At 37.8% G+C, this 13,084-nt stretch overlaps 2 protein-coding genes across 8 annotated transcripts in view; one reads left to right on the top strand and one right to left on the bottom strand.

Annotated features, from left to right (window-relative positions):
• The window catches only part of LOC138931931 (peroxisomal leader peptide-processing protease-like), an 81,605-nt gene that overhangs the window by 40,141 nt on the left and 28,380 nt on the right, over positions 1-13,084 (bottom strand). Inside the window, exon 1 of one of the 4 annotated variants that reach the window (XM_070293224.1) lies at positions 4,841-4,949. The exons of the other annotated variants lie outside the window; for them this stretch is intronic. The gene's annotated coding sequence lies outside the window, so the exon portion shown is untranslated. Of the gene's footprint in view, positions 1-4,840; positions 4,950-13,084 lie in introns of those variants that run through there. 4 annotated transcript variants of the gene reach the window in all.
• Itp (ion transport peptide) overlaps positions 1-13,084 on the top strand; it is a 59,468-nt gene that overhangs the window by 20,968 nt on the left and 25,416 nt on the right. Inside the window, exon 1 of one of the 4 annotated variants that reach the window (XM_070293228.1) lies at positions 3,244-3,954. The exons of the other annotated variants lie outside the window; for them this stretch is intronic. The gene's annotated coding sequence lies outside the window, so the exon portion shown is untranslated. Of the gene's footprint in view, positions 1-3,243; positions 3,955-13,084 lie in introns of those variants that run through there. 4 annotated transcript variants of the gene reach the window in all.

Here is a 13,084-nt window from a genome sequence, read left to right as displayed (position 1 = left end):
CTGCGATTTGTATTGTGCATTTGTGTCCAACTTTGTGTACAACTATTCAGATTGTTACAATCAATAGAGCTGCCGAACAAACAGGCACAAAAAATACATTTCTTTCATATATTGTTATTCGAAAGGAATAACTCGCATCGTTCTAGGAATTTCTGGGAGTTTTAGGAATTAAAAAAATTTTTTTATGACGCAATCATTCGCGTTTACATTCCTAAAACTTCAATCGATTTTAACTTACAATAGTAATTATGTTCGCAAATTCTTGAATTAAATTTGTATATGAATTTAAAATGTGTAATAACATTCTATTACCGAAACGAGAAGAGATTGGAATTTATATTTATTGAAAAGTCTGTGTGCGACGATATTGATAGATACAGAAAAGTGCTTGCGTACATTCGTTACTGATATTCCCAGACATGGGGAATTGGTCAGTGTCTTTCATAATAAACCTTCGGTTCCCTTATCGCGCCTTATCTCCCGTCCTGCTCATAACGTAAAACTTGTTCGTTATTGGCTGTTGCTCTATGGCTCGATCCGAAAACTCGTTCTCGCACGTCATTTTCCCTTTCAGTTCTACGCCCGCGAACACTTTTATCATACTCTTTTCGCAACGCGCAAGTTATCGACATTAAGCTACAATGAAATTTTATCTCTATCAGCCTTATCTCGGGCCCGCCGCTAAACCGGGCCAGAAATAACCGGCGATTATATGCAACAATACGTAAATCAAGGTGCACCCGCTATTGCGCCGGTAATATATAAGTACATGAATCGAGCGTATGAATTTTCAACAAGGTTGAGCTATTAACACGTCGCAACAAATAATCTTGTTCGAAGGCTAACGAAATTTATATCATACGATATTTTCGCGAATGTATTAGGTTCATTACGATAATAAATATTTTTCTTCGCGCCAATTAAGAATCATCAGGCATGAAATAATAATCAATTTTATTACATAACTTACGTCACACGTATAATCGCTGATATTCTTCTGCAGATATTCTATTTCTCCACGCTCGGGATTATCGGCTCGTACTTATCGATGATTGATGGATTCATTGGATCCTCAATTCCTCACGAGACGATACGAGCCGATCCCAAAAGCGATTATCATAAATGAAAATGCAATATCTCAATTAGATGAAAGGACAGGCGGATAGAATAATTGCTCTTGCCTCTCTGGAATTCTTTTCCTTGCTTCGAGCCAAAGGGGACAAAGGGGGAAAAAAAAGAAGAGTAGAGGGGACACCGTGTCATCATGTACGACACTCTTAATAGGCGCTACAGCTACGGCAGTCGTCTCGACTTGGTTGATGCAACCATCGAACGAGTTTGCGCGAAGTGCTTCGAGCGGTTGGAGTCCCAAATAACACACATATACACACCCACCATCATGGTCGTCTAAATTTTTACGCTTACTCTTAGCCAAAATAAATCGCAGGTAGCTGCCTTTCTCTCAATCGTTTCACTATGCCGAATTTTTAAAATATTTAACGCTCGTTAAAGTTGCGTCAGATACTCGTAGAAAAAAATGTATTTCTCTCTCTCTCTCTCTTTCTTTCCCTCTCTCCCGTGAAATGTTTTAATTTATTTATAAGTATTTATAGTCTGGATTTTCTGATAGCTTAAATATATTGTTAAAATATATTTTTTAAGATTTACAAAATGTGCAATAATTTTTTGCAAGGTTGTTTATCATGTATATTGAAAAAAATTATATTAAAAAATAGGTATATATATATATATATTTTTTTTTCTTTTTTTTTAAATATACATGTATAATTTTTTGGCATGTTATTTTTTTCAATACATAAATTTCCAATTTTTCTAATAGATTAAACGATTTTATACACACGACATTTGCGCGAGTCATTTTTCCGCTTGAGTCATTCTTCATGTAATATAATTATTGGAGCATTACGCGCATGCTATTGCATAATGGAATTTTATAATAGTAAGTTTTAACCGTAGTCTTTTAATCGTAGTACGATTTTTGCGACGAATTATAATCGTATCTTTATGATCTTCACAGGTAATTGTGATTTATTTAAATTTACACATTGATGTATATTTTATAGTTCTTTAATCGCCATTTTGTAGCAGTCTCCGCATAATCGAGATTAGCTGGTAAGAAATTTTTTATATAATGAAACTTTTCGTATAATAAAATTTTTCATATAATCAGTCAACAAGAAGAGTTTGTTGAGTTTGCAATAAATCATGAAGTAAAGAAGAGTAAGGGTTTATGATTGCAAACAAATGTCACAAAAGGAATAAGGTTTTCTAAAAACGCACTTTAAAAAATGATCTCAATCACTTGAGATTATGGATTGGGGACATTTGCATTCAGTACATTTCCTTTCTGCATTCTCGTGCATCTCATAAATTACATCATCGAATTTACGATACGGAAGAAAGTATAACCGCATTTCTCTCTCCGAAGACGCTCTTATTTTTACCTGTGTTTATTACTCTCTCATTACTATAGCACTAAACAACTCGCTACTCGCGCTCGCATATAACCACGTTCTCTAGCACTCTAGAGGTCCGCACTCGTTCCGGGTCCCCGACCCATGTTGAGAGCCGCCGCGAGTCGGTCCCCCTCGTTCCCTCTCTCTTTTTCTGTCTCTGTCGATCTGCTCTCCATCATTTCTCTCTCTATCTCTCTATCTATCTATCTATCTATCTCTAGATCCACATAGTGGTCCCATAGGTAAGGAAGAAGAGAAACCAATAGGATCGACAAAGACACGGTGATACGATAAAGAGGAAGTATGTACGCGAAAGAAGAAAAGCGAGAGAGAAAGAAGAAGGAAGAAGGACGAGGAGAAAGAAAAAGCGCGTGTGGTACGAGAATCCGGACAGCGAAGAAAAAGAGAGAGGAAGAGAGACGCTCTTTGCGCGCATGCAAGCGCAAAGAGACGAGAGGACGAAGGAGGAACGACAATCGGGAATAACACGCGGGGGGTCTTGGCTCTCTCACGACGATGGACGGAGGGAGAGTGGATGTAGCAAGGGAGGGTGCGCGCAGAGACGAGAGAGGAATGAAAGAGCAGCGAGGGCGATGGTGTTAGTGGTGGAGGAGGAGGAGGAGGAGGGGGAGGGGGAGGGAAGAGGGGGAGGAGGGCGATTGAGCCAGGGCGAGGGGGGTCCGAGAACGACGGAGATACACTAGAGAGGGGGCCGGAGGGCCCGGGGGGGTCGGTGGGGGTCTGGCAAGGAGCGCGGGATCCCATTGGTTCGCGGCCGGGCCATATTATAAGCGGCTGCAGTCCGCGCTAGTTAATGTTAGCTCGAGCCTCTACGCGAGACGACGCATCTCTGTTGCCCGCCACCGCTGCTACTATACTACACCACCACTACCACCACCAGTATCACCACCACCACCACCACCACCACCACCATCACCACCACCACTACTCTACTACTATTACTGCTACATTACTATATACACGCACGCGTATATATAGCGCCGCAGTATCGCGCACCGCGTGAGAGTCGTACGATACGGATACCTTGTGTACAAGAAGGGAAAGAGAAAGAAAGAAAGAAAGAAAGAGAGAGAGAGAGAGAGAAAGACGACTGTCAACTCGCGTAAGATAGCATACGTTGATAAGACGCACGCAGCCGGCCGCATCAAAAGAATCCGCGACTCTCCAATTTTTTTACTATATATATATATATAATACTTGACATCTCATCCACGAGATACATCCGTGCAAAGATACGAGAATAGTTCCGCGTTTATCGATCTAGTGTTGGCATCGGAGTCGCGTGTCGATCGTAAGATTGAAGCGGCGAGTGTGAAAAGTGAGCGAAGACGGGAATTTCATCGGATCCCGCTGCGAGGAGAGGGGGAAAAGAAAGGGATCTCAGAGTTTCTTTGGACATATTACCGGCGAAAGGTGCCAGGGAAGATCCAGAAGTGCGAGATAAGCTAATAACGAAGTAAGTCCCGTTGCACATTATTCTTCGCACGAGCCAGAATTTAATTGGCGAAACATCTCGATATTTTAGCTACGTTATCCATATTTCGATTCTTATCGGTGATACCCCGACATAGGATGTGTTCCAAAATTCACTGGCAGCATGCGTCATCCTTCTCTAATTTTCGGCGAACAACGAGGATGCGACGATACGCTGGCAGTACTGTCAGTGAATTACGGAACTCAGCCATAATGTGTTCGTAAGTTATATTTTTTACCATGTGTATAACGAGGACATAGCAATGCATATATAGATTGCAATACGAGGATGAATACGAATTACCCATTGCAATGCGAGAACGCATACCACAAATTTCAATTGTTCGCCCTTATCTCTTTTTTTACTACTTCTTTTACGACTTATATGAATCTCAGAGAATTAAACTTATAATCGCATATATATATATATTTAAAAATAACAAAAATAACACTCTGCCGACGAATAACGCGAAGATTTCTCGTTTTAGAATCTAACCTAACCTAACCTAACCTAAAATCAATATTTCAAGGTTAGAAAATTCTAACGAATTATCGAATCGAAAGGATCCATATCATAGAGTTTCTAACGTAATCCTAATATTGAAATAATAATTCCGACATCCACGTGGTCCCATGGAAAATACAACAAAAAAAGAGAGAGAGAAGGAAGTTTTATTAACGTTTTAAAACAAGTCTTCTAAGAACAAGAGCATACATATAACGGTGTTTATAAAAGAAAGAAAGAAAGAGAAAAGAAAAAGGCAGATTATTATAATAATGCAATGTACAATGTAATAAAAAATAAGATTAGTGCGAGAGAGAGAGAAAAAGAAGGAGGAAGAGATAAGATAGTAAGAGAGATTCGGCACTTATGTGTTTTCCTGAACTGTCGAACTGAGCGGAAGAAGCAAACAGGTGGTCGAATAGATGACGAATCCCTGCTTTCCGCTAATTCAATCCTTCGATTTTCGTCCCTTCTTGGATACAGGCCTTAAGCAGATACATTAAAAGTAAGAAATTAATTTTTGTCGAATTTATAATCAAAGATTGATTTTTAATTAGTCTTATGATTAATCTCGATATACATAATTTAACATTTATTCTGATATAATTTAAGTTTTACGAATAGAGTTTGTCAAAAATATTACTTAACTAAAATTAAGTAAAACCATTTTTTTTTCTTCACACGACCTTTTTTGAATTCGAATTGTATGGGGAGAAAATTGTTTTCAAAAATACTAAATATATATTGCAATGTTTGGGTAGAGGAAAACTCTCGAGACACACGCTTTCACTTAAAATAGTAAGCACGTAATTAAAATAAACACGGAAATGTTTAAAGAGCACGGTTAACCCCTCGTGCACTTGACCTTTGCGCACTTGTGTGTAACGCCGGAGCGTTATTCAAGGGTGGTGAATGACATCTCGGCGTTTATTTCTCTGTTTCTCTGATGCACGATATAATCTTACGATTCAAAGCGTTATAATCGTAAATTCGTATTGTGTCATTTTTTTCTTCTCTAATCTTCTCCACAAATTAAATTTATGACAATTAATTTTCCATAAATAAATTGAAGGCAAAAAATACTTAATTGATTTTTTTTTTTCAATTTTTATTTCCCATTGTTGGAAAGTTCTCGGTCCGATAATGTTTGTAACTAAAGGATATATATAAATGCAGTTCCCCTAATAATAGAGTCTCTATAGAGATGAAGGCTGGTTATATATAATACAATTAATTTTATTAGCGTTTCCATGAACGTAACTTCTTTCCTTTACCTTTTACTCAATAAAAAGAAAGAAAAGGCATACAACGGTACGCTTCTTCTTCTTCTTCTTTGATATGGCTGGGAGACTTTCCGAAAGGAATTGTCTATACACCATTAACTAGGTATAGGTATTAGATAGATTAATATATGATAAACTAATATAGGTGTTGGATAGAATAGTATATGATAAACCAATATAGACATTATATAGGACAACGGTACGCTTCTTCTTCTTCTTCTCTGATATGGCTGGGAGACTTTCCGAAAGGAATTGTCTATACACCATTAACTAGGTATAGGTATTAGATAGATTAATATATGATAAACTAATATAGGTATTGGATAGGATAGTATATGATAAACCAATATAGGCATTATATAGGATAATGTGTGAAAACCTCTTTTTGAATCATATGGGAGGATGGGACCCGAGCGGAATCGAACCTGGAATCTTTCGATTACCAGCTTGCGACTCTACGCTCGGCGCCACGCATCGCCCCCAACGGTACGCTAGGTGACCGATCATGTATCGCGGCTAACAATAAGGCAGCAAGATGCACGCACGACGGTGGCCTCCTCGCTCGTTTTCGATCGCGCTCGTTCTCCTTGTCCTTCTATCGCGGCCCACGCCGCTTCGTCTCTCGGGGCGAGACGCGCTTTCTCTGCATCCGCGATGAATCGATCGTCATGTGGATTCCGCAATCAAAATCGAGACTGACGAAACGACCGAGCCGCCCACCCACGATTTCCACGAAAATATTTCTGTTCTTCTCGTTGTTACCATAAAAAAAATATAAGACAAGGAGAATCGTGGGGAGGAGAAAATCATGCTTTTGTCAATATTTTGGCATATGACATATACACGTTAAGCTAAATTGAGAATAAACTTAATTATCATTTGAGACTCGTTATTTGAATTAACTTTCATTAAAATAATATCTGCAAAATATTTTAGAATAAATGATTTTTCTTTTTATTAAACTTTTATATCATTTTAAAGAGAAAACTAAATTTATGATATTTTTAATAGATATTTAATTTCGACAGCCAAAGTCGACCAGGAAGGAATGCCGATCAAGTATTAAATTATACAAACATAGATTAAATGAGATCATGTGGATCGTTATTTTATCGCGAAATGCGAGAACCAAAACACATCTGATAGATGTGGCTATATACAGCGGAAGCTTGGTACCGGCAAAGAGAGGCAGGAAGCGGAGAGCGTCCGAGGAGACCAAGGAAGAAGACGTAGCAAAACGGTGAAAGGGAAGGGCGTGTGTGTTGCCGGGTCTATCTTTAGAGTTCATTCAGAGAATCTTTTGCTCTCGCACGGTCGAGCGAGGGCCAAACGTGAGGCCGACTTATGACTCGGCGGCACGCACACGTGCGTGTGTGTATGTACGCGCGTGTCTTTCCCGGTGTAGTATAGCTAGGCGCTCGTTAAACACGGCCTAAATGCAGCGGCGATGTGATGTTTGACGCTTTAACAGGTGTGAAGAATTCGCACTTCCCAGACAGATCCTCATCCGACACGGATAGTTTAAAGAGATTAATTGTCGGAGTGTCTCCATTTCAAATTTACGAAATTTTATTAATTTCATTTCTTTCTCTATTTGTAAATATATGAAGAAATAATTCACACATCCGATGAAATGTGAGTAAAAAATTACATCTACAATATTTATGCGATTATACAGTAATTCTACAATAATTACGCGACTTGAAAATAAAATTTATAGAAAGCGCTTATGTATACAAAATTGACTTTCACGTAAAGTCCAGTCTATAAAAATCTTTGGATCTCTTAACCAAATTGATGTTAATTAATCATTGATTCAGTTAAGAATCATTACTTTCTACATTTGCAATTGTAGATTCATTGATTAATCAAAGAAACCGATTAATCTCGATTAGAGAAAAAGAGAGAAGAAAGGGGGCTGTAATATCCCCGTTCAAGTTTTTCAGGTCTTTTAAATGAAACCACTTGTTTTTTCGAAGGGCTTCATATAAACTATAAACGACACACACACACGCACTAGAATTACATATTTAAATCTCTTCAACGTACAAAAAAAAAATCCCGGTTAAAAAAATCGACATTAGAGGTCTAGGATTAACGTGTGCACTCGATGATCTTACCGGAAGTACAACCGTAAGTTCCAGATAATGTAACTTGATTATATCATACTTGGATCGTTTCCTAAACACATAGGTCTATCGAACCAAAGAGATCGAATATGTATATTATGACTCTTCGTCTCTTTTAAAAGATTTATTCTTTTTAATAAAACAAAAAAAAATAGCGATTTATACCAATGTTTCAATTGATATACTTAATTCATACAAAGTATCAGAATTCACGCGGTAACATTTTTTATTACGAGTTGTACAATTTCAACATTATTTAAGAAGCCTTTGGGCGAGACACGGATAAGTCCATGGACGATACTGCAAATATCCACGAGGGTGTCGCGAAGCGCGACAGAAAGTTTTACGATCGATCAAATCCGCGTGCAAACGCGGTCGGGGAGAGAGAGAGAGAGAGAGAGAGAGAGAAAGAGAGAAATTTCATAATTTTTGCGGCCGGAGACCGCTTCATCGGACGCCAACATCTCTCTCTCTCTCTCTCATGCGGAGATCCGCAAATACCGCGGCGTCCTTTACTTAGCGCGCATCAGCATCTCGTACGAGAGCCGCCTATTTAAAGAGAACGGAATGCGTTTACCGCGTCGCTTTACGGTTTGCTTTACGAATTGAGACACGCCGCGAGAATTGCGTTAAGTCGCGCGATTCTCGGTAAAGAACGCACATCGAGATGTTTAGGCATCAAGGATTCGTTGCAGTGTTATTGACCCTCGTGCGAAAACGGCCGTGAAACGTAATCGAGATATGCGAGTTATCGCTTCCAATAGATTAGGTGAAGCGTAATCATTGGAGTCACGTATCATATGGAACGTACTGGGGAGTGATTAATAAGCGACGAATTAATGTTAAACATAATTCTGAGAGAGAGAGAGAGAGAGAGAGAGAAAGCGCATAATGTTGAGATATAAAAATTTGAATAAATATATAGAAATTCAATGTCAATAAATAAAATAAACATCAAAATTTGACTATAAATTAATCTATCTAATTTAAAATAGAAAAAAATATATAAATAATCTATATTATAAAATTATGTAAATTGACGCGATATATCTACGAATTAATAATACACCGATCAATAGAAGAATAATCGATAAATTGTTTTCTAGATTGCTGGTCGTGATTAAATGCACTTTGCGAGAAATTGATCTCGCTAAACCTATTAATTTTATCGCCAAACCAATATCTCGAGTCAGAATTGTTCGTTGCTCTTACAACGTGCGTAGTTGTATAAGGTAAACTATTTTTACATGCCATTATGCACGACGACTATTAATAATCATCGATTAGTGTCATTCCCGAATCTATATTTTGAGAGCTGGAAACGGGATCTATTGTAGGTAATCTTGCCATACGTCCTCTTTTTCTCCTAAATATTTTGCTTTTTAAATTTAATTAACGATGTACAATAAGGTAAATAGATACCTAATAATAAAATTTCTTTTAAATTAAAAACATGTTTAATTTATTGATTTTACTGCAACAATAAGTACTAATGAAAACGAAATCTAAAATAATTATTAATTTATTGTTATAACCAACTTGTTAACCTATTCGCATTTTCCTATATATGTCTGGGGTTGCTATAAGTTCTAGTTTTGAAAATTTTATTATGGCAACCCTAATTGTAGAGCGATAGCCTTGCCCACTGGATACATCTCGAAGAGCTTGGAGTGATTCGTCGCCACTTTAAGCTTTCTCGGGGAGTCTCGATATTCCGCCATACGATCGGACGTAGATTACGTATCGTGAAAGACATGGGCGCATGCGTATTCTCATGTCCGTCCTCTACGCATGAGCGAGCTTGATCGCTTGGATCGATCGCTTTTTGTCTCCGCTCCGATTAACCTCGCGGTAACTTTATTCTTGGATCTCGACGGTTGGCATCTTACTGCCTAATCTAAAGAGAAATAAAAACTCTGAAATAGAGTATCAAAGATTTTTGTTTCCTTATAGAGGAAGCTCTTTATTTTTCGTGAGAAAATTTTTTTTCGACTTTTCTATGCCAATATGTTTAGAATGTTCCAGAACGTTGAAAGATCATATTCCTAAAAAAATGTCTATGTATGTATATGTATGTGTGTACGCAATATATTGTACAACCTCTAACTTCCGGGCTAAATCTTTTTTACACGAATAGAGTATCATTAAAAGATAGTTGGTATTGAATTTGCTTCCTCTATAAGGAAGCCGAAATTGAAAAACCTCGCTTGCTTTAACGAGTTTAAGCTTTGTGAGCGAAATAAAATTCCTCTATGAGGAAGCAATGTGTAAATTTCTAATCTGCACAATTTTCAGCTTGTTTTTTATTATCATATTCTATTTTATTTAAATACTGCGCGCGATTCTCTTCGCGATCCAGAAGCATCAGTTGACCGTTCACGTATGTCACGTGACGGATCGATCCTCGAGGTCGAGCTGGACCTTGACCAGTTGTCTCCTCGTTCTTGCAAAAAGTGCAGAAAAAAAGAGGACGAAAAAGTGAAAAATCGACCTTCTTTCTAAAATTATTTAATGACCAAACATTCATTGAATGGCACGCATTCAATGTCCTAGCTTCTCGCATATCAATGTACGGATAATCAACCGTAGAGAAGTCTCTTTTCTTAATCATAGAGACGTAACGAGTAAATCTTGTTCAAGAAAATTAATAATATATAGATTTATATTCTAATATTATTAAAATACTTTAATTATCGAAAAATCCTCAATGAAATAATAATGAAAAGTTGCCGCGATATTAATCTTTCGATGATCCAAAATACACATATATAACACGCGAGCGTATTTAGATGAAAAATTTTTTATTATTAAATAGACGAGCACGTTACCAATATGATACGGAAGATACGCGAGACTTAAATCGCACGACAAGAATCGAACGAGAAATCAGAGCGAAAGGACTAGGGATAGCACTCCCTTCGGGGAGAAACAGAGCCGACGAGCCCGCGAGTCGAGAGCGCGAGCGCGCAAGAGATCCGGTACCGCGAACGACGGGGTACGAAGTGTGAGGGGGCGAAAGAGACGGAGAAAGGCTACGGTTTCTCGTAATGCGAACCGTAGGACGCCAAGCTGTCTGCCGGGACACCGGTATACCCCACTACTTTGACCGCAGTACAGTAGTAGTAGTAGTAGTAGTAGTAATAGTAGTAGTGATGGTGGTGGGGGGGGGGGGGGGGTACCAGCGTGAATGCGGTCTCTCTCGCACGCGGAGGAATCTGTCCGATCGTGCGTTTCTCTCGTCGAGTCGCCCTGCTGCCATCTAGATACTGTCTTCGGACTAAAAGTATTAAGAGTGTTTCATAATCATAACAAATGTAAAGAAAAGATTGATAGGAAATTAAAATATAAGAAATATAGGTAACATGGTTCTCTCTTTCATTTTTTATTGAATAACAAATGAAATTCGATTCGTCAATTAGTCTTTTTCTTCTATTCTCTTCTTTTAATGTTAAATATTTCTTGCGATGGAATTTTTTCATCAGCTCTGAAGACCGAGCTGGATGAAAGTTTTGTCAAGATAAAATTTGTTTGAAATCTCGAAGCTCTCTTTGGGAAATTCTCATTTCCTTCGGAATAATGTCTTCACGTGCTAATCATAATCTCGCGAATATCTCTTCGACAATGATCTTCAACGCATCAACAATGTCTTTCAGAATATCGAGAATAAAGATATCATTAACGTAACAGCAAAATATGTTGATGTAGCCTCTTCGAAATCATTATCTATCCGCGCTCTCATCTGTTATAAGAATCATTCGTAGTAAGTTCGAGCGATATGCATCATTTAGGAAGCGACCTTTCGCGATCCAAGCTTCTACGTAAGAGAATGTCCCTCCATCCCCCTCGATTGGCCATCTCCACTGACGATGGCGATGCAATATTTCAGCGTATGCAACCGTACATGTGCTGCTACGAGTGGAATGAGAAAGAATTGATACAGCAAAGAGAGATGCCGCCAACAGAGTCGGTTCTGCCCTATATACGCAAGATAGGACGTGCATTCTTTCGCTGTACGATGACGAGAACCGGCAGTCAAATCGATTATTTGATAAAACGACATTATATTTCCAAATCTTAAATTTCTAAATCAGGTGTTTCGACGAAAAAGATATCGCGTATTTTGATGTCCCATATGTTCGATATTTGTAGAATAATAATCTTTTTATGAAACGAGTAATATATTTACTGTTGGAAAATTTGATTAAATTTAACATACAATATATCACATGTCCAAAACGGTGCACACAAATTAGTGACACTAATACTACATTAATATTTCAATACAAAATGTGAAAATGCAAACTTCATAGTAATTTGAAATAAATTTTATGTAAAAAAATCAATATATTTTTAATGATAAAATTAATTTGGAAAAATATTGACGGTCTGTAATCCCTCTCACTCCTATTGTAGAATAAAATCAACATTTTTTTTTTCTGTAAATTTTAATAAATCCTGTCACTAATAATACGGAACATATCTATTGTGTAAAATTAAAAATAGATGCACATTGTTTTATTTTTACACTTTTTTCAGTTTTAATAATTTAACATTTGAGTTCAATTAACACAATAGCAATATGTTAAATCAACATGTGGATATGTTAAATATTTAAAACAAAAATTTCAACCTGCTATATTTTTTAATAATAAAACACAAATTTTCCAACAACGTTCATCTCGAGGAGGGGGAGGGACCATATCTGATATTGTTACTTTCTCACGTGACGCGAACGGTTGTTATTAATATCATATATCAATAAACGCGGTACAGAATACCGCCGCTGATAAGAACATGATTAGCTCGCAATGCAACGGGGTTAATGCTTCTTTCTGCGCGATGCTGACGCGCAGCCTAGGGGCAACTCTCCGGAGACCATATGTAAATAAATCGCGCAGAGATTCACTCGATCCTCCTCTCCTCTTTCGCGCGCATTCACGCCGCGTACACGACACGAAGACAGAAGGCTCTCTGTTGCCGATGTATGCATGGTGCACGCTCGATCTAGAACTCGCGAGAGTTCGATGGTAGAAAATCTCGCCTTGGAGGCTAACTCGTGCAGAATGGCGAGGCGCAAAAGAGTAAATCGGCCTTGTCGATAAAAACTTTATCAACAATAAGAGCAGAGTGACAGATATTACATTACGTTTCGAGAGATTTTTTTTTTATTCTACTATACTATTAATGAATGTTATT

This window comes from Polyergus mexicanus, unplaced genomic scaffold (assembly GCF_030449975.1).
Source record: "Polyergus mexicanus isolate NDT 795.1 unplaced genomic scaffold, iyPolMexi1.0 SCAF_3, whole genome shotgun sequence".
Classification (NCBI taxonomy): Eukaryota; Metazoa; Arthropoda; class Insecta; order Hymenoptera; family Formicidae; genus Polyergus; species Polyergus mexicanus.
This window is presented reverse-complemented; position numbering and strand designations above follow the sequence as displayed.